Raw genomic sequence first — 5,000 nt, forward strand, 5'->3', positions numbered from 1 at the left:
TCTTTAACACATGAAGCGTATACTTCTATACAACCAGAGGAGTCGCCCCCTGGTGGTCAGGAGAGAGAATGCATCTTTAACACATGAAGCGTAGACTTCTATACAACCAGAGGAGTCGCCCCCTCCCTGAGGACACAGACCTCTCTGAGGACACCGATGTGCCGCGAGTCGACGTGTTCAACGAGCGCCAATTACGCCAACATCGTGTTGGAGTTGTATCGCCGAGCAGACCTCGCTGCTTCAGGTTCCTCGGGGTCAACATCAGTAACGACCTCACCTGGTCTGCTCACACAGACAAGGTGGTCAAAGCGGCCCGGAAGCGCCTCTTCTTCCTGAGGAGACTGAAGAAGTTTGGCATGGATTCAGTCATCCTCACCAATGTCTCCAGATGCACAATAGAAAGCCTCCTGACTGCACTCAAAAAAACGATTCAAGCCCTTCTTAGAGGTGACACATTTAAATATTGTTTGATACATTTAAATAAATCAATTACAAAACGAAGATATTTATATTGAATGGGTGTAACACAAAATGTATAAATTCTTTCATTTATTAGATTTATTTAGGTTACACTCACAAAAACGAATCAAGCCCTTCTTCGAGGTGACACATTTAAATATTGTTTGATACATTTAAATAAATCAATTACAAAAATAGATATTTATATTTAATGGGTGTAACACAAAATGTATGAATACTTTCATTTATTAGATTTATTTAGGTAAGATGGTGTGCATATCAACTCAAAATAAATGTGTTTCATTGAGGACTACCCTTTGCGCATGCGCCAGCTGAAAATCAGTTGTTTGCATGAAGACACTTTCAGGGCTGTACGGTGGTGTAGTGGCTAGCACTGTCGCCTCACAGCCAGAGGTCCATGGGTTCAATTCCCAGTCAGGGTGTTCCTTCTGTGTGGAGAACTTAATTACATTTTATTGCACTGATGTGCTAAATTTGAGTTGGAGTTGCATATAATTATTGGATGGAAAACCTGCCAACAATTTAATTGAGTTCATCCAATGAGTCATTTCTTTGAGTGTGGGTGCATCACAGTCTGGGAGCTGCACAGCCAAGGACCGCAAGGCCCGACGCAGTGTGGTCAGGACTGCGGAGTTCATCATCGGTAGGGAGCTCCCAGCAGGACACAGACCACACGATGCCTCAGGAGAACAGGATCCTAAAGGACTGCCATCATCAGCCTTCAGCCTGTTCACCCCGCTGCCTTCTGGAAGGCGGTACCGTAGGATCCGGTCTCGCACACAGAGACTGGAGAACAGTTTCTTCCCGAGAGCCATCACATTTGTTTGTGATCATTACATTTGTTTGTGGATCGTTACATTTGTTTGTGGGTCGTTACATTTGTTTGTGATCGTTACATTTGTTTGTGATCGTTACATTTGTTAATAGATGGTTACATTTGTTTGTAGATCGTTACATTTGTTTATAGATCGTTACATTTGTTTGTAGATCGTTACATTTGTTTGTGATCGTTACAGTTGTTTGTAGATCGTTACATTTGTTTGTGATCGTTACATTTGTTTATAGATCGTTACATTTGTTTATAGATCGTTACATTTGTTTGTTGATCGTTACATTTGCTTGTGATCGTTACATTTGTTTGTTGATCATTACATTTGTTTGTAGATCGTTACATTTGTTTATAGATCGTTACATTTGTTTGTGATCATTACATTTGTTTGTGGACCGTTACATTTGTTTATAGATCGTTACATTTGTTTGTTGATCGTTACATTTGCTTGTGATCGTTACATTTGTTTGTTGATCATTACATTTGTTTGTAGATCGTTACATTTGTTTATAGATCGTTACATTTGTTTGTGATCGTTACAATTGTTTGTGATCGTTACATTTGTTTATAGATCGTTACATTTGTTTGTAGATCGTTACATTTGTTTGTAGATCATTACATTTGTTTGTGGATCGTTACATTTGTTTGTTGATCGTTACATTTGTTTGTTGATCGTTACACTTGCTTGTGATCGTTACATTTGTTCGTGATCATTGCATTTGTTCGTGATCGTTACATTTGTTTGTCGATCGTTACATTTGTTTGTGATCATTACATTTGTTTGTGATCGTTACATTTGTTTGTGATCGTTACATTTGTTTATAGATCGTTACATTTGTTTTTGGATCGTTACATTTGTTTGTGATCGTTACATTTGTTTGTGATCGTTACATTTGTTTGCGATCATTACATTTGTTTGTGGATCGTTACATTTGCTTGTGATCATTACATTTGTTTGTAGATCGTTACATTTGTTTGTGATCGTTACATTTGTTTATAGATCGTTACATTTGTTTGTGGATCGTTACATTTGCTTATGATCGTTACATTTGTTTGTAGATCGTTACATTTGTTTGTTGATCGTTACATTTGCTTGTGATCGTTACATTTGTTTGTAGATCATTACATTTGTTTGTTGATCATTACATTTGTTTGTGGATCGTTACATTTGCTTGTGATCATTACATTTGTTTGTAGATCGTTACATTTGTTTGTTGATCGTTACATTTGCTTGTGATCGTTACATCTGTTTGTAGATCGTTACATTTGTTTGTTGATCATTACATTTGTTTGTGGATCGGTACATTTGTTTGTAGATCGTTACATTTGTTTGTTGATCATTACATTTGCTTGTGATCGTTACATTTGTTTCTAGATCGTTACATTTGTTTGTTGATCGTTACATTTGCTTGTGATCGTTACATCTGTTTGTAGATCGTTACATTTGTTTGTTGATCGTTACATTTGTTTGTGGATCGTTACATTTGTTTGTAGATCGTTACATTTGTTTGTTGATCATTACATTTGCTTGTGATCGTTACATTTGTTTCTAGATCGTTACATTTGTTTGTTGATCGTTACATTTGCTTGTGATCGTTACATCTGTTTGTAGATCGTTACATTTGTTTGTTGATCGTTACATTTGTTTGTGTATCGTTACATTTGTTTGTAGATCGTTACATTTGTTTGTGGATCGTTACATTTGTTTGTGATCGTTACATTTGTTTGTGATCGTTACATTTGTTTGTTGATCGTTACATTTGCTTGTGATCGTTACATTTGTTCGTGATCGTTACATTTGTTCGTGATCGTTACATTTGTTTGTGGATCGTTACATTTGTTTGTGATCGTTACATTTGTTTGTGATCGTTACATTTGTTTATAGATCGTTACATTTGTTTGTGGATCGTTACATTTGCTTGTGATCGTTACATTTGTTTGTAGATCGTTACATTTGTTTGTGGATCGTTACATTTGCTTGTGATCGTTACATTTGTTTGTAGATCGTTACATTTGTTTGTTGATCGTTACCTTTGTTTGTGGATCGTTACATTTGCTTCTGATCATTACATTTGTTTGTAGATCGTTACATTTGTTTGTGATTGTTACATTTGTTTATAGATCGTTACATTTGTTTGTTGATCGTTACATTTGCTTGTGATCGTTACATCTGTTTGTAGATCGTTACATTTGTTTGTTGATCGTTACATTTGTTTGTGGATCGTTACATTTGTTTGTAGATCGTTACATTTGTTTGTTGATCATTACATTTGCTTGTTATCGTTACATTTGTTTCTAGATCGTTACTTTTGTTTGTTGATCATTACATTTGCTTGTGATCGTTACATTTGTTTCTAGATCGTTACATTTGTTTGTTGATCGTTACATTTGCTTGTGATCGTTACATTTGTTTATAGATCGTTACATTTGTTTGTTGATTTTTGAGACTCCACGTGTCTCGATACGCAAATGAGTTTTTTTCCCCAACATATTTCTGTAGCCAATCAGATTTCGCCCTCATTCTCAACCGATCACACGAGCTCCCTCCCTCCTGACGGGGAGACGCTGCTGTGATGGAGAGAAATAAAAACTGAGGGAAGAAAAGAAGAAACTGAAATGGAGGATGAAGTAAAAAGTTAATCATCTCCTTTATGGCATAACCGGTTTATTTTAGACGGAGGGGGGAAGACACTCACCTCACTTCCCCCAAAACACCTTCACATCAATGACTCCACTCGGCTGTGGGGGGGGGGCTCATTTGCATATAGATAAAAGTCAGTTTAATATTGTAAATTACCTTTTTTATACCACAGTATGGGAGATGTGGTTTTAATATAATCTCAATATGTGTCTTGTGTTCTGTTTTTTCCTTTCCTACCTTGAGAGGAGGAGGGGAGGAGGGAGGGGGGGAGGAGGGGAGGAGGAGGAGGGGGGGCACATATATCACTTTAATTAAGATTATGTAGATTATGTACACTCGCAGCTTCTCTCAGCTCCCTCCCAACCTATTACCACCATGACTCAACTTTCCCGCACACACACACACACACACACACACACACACACACACACAACACACACACACTACTCACACACACACACACACACACACACACACACTCAACACACTCAACACACACACACACACATGCACCCAACACACACACACACACACACACACACACACACTCACACACACACACTCACACACACACACACTCGCACACACACACACGCACACACACACACATACTCACACACACACACATACTCACACACGCACACACAAACACACACACACACACTCACACTCACACACACACACTCACACACACACACAGCAGCAGGGCTGATGAATGGGATTGGGAAGTAAACCAAATGAGCCTTAATGAGAACGAGTCGAAGACACTTCTGAAATTCTAAGTAACACACGTTGTGGAATAAAAGCCGGTTTTCAAAATAAAAGCCCAAACCAGCACCAGCAGTTTGTTTCTGGAGCTGCAGTCGTGGACGTTAGATTTAGTGTCTGGGTGACGCCCGGAAGGGAAGCGCCTCGAGTCGGCTTCGGTCGGTCAGAAAGAAAACAGGTTTGAAAAGTAGAAACAGTCGGAAACAGTCAGAAACAGTCAGGAACAGTCGGAAACAGTCGGAAACAGTCAGGAACAGTCGGGAACAGTCGGAAACAGTCGGG

The sequence above is a fragment of the Pseudoliparis swirei genome, chromosome 16 (assembly GCF_029220125.1).
Source record: "Pseudoliparis swirei isolate HS2019 ecotype Mariana Trench chromosome 16, NWPU_hadal_v1, whole genome shotgun sequence".
Taxonomy (NCBI): Eukaryota; Metazoa; Chordata; class Actinopteri; order Perciformes; family Liparidae; genus Pseudoliparis; species Pseudoliparis swirei.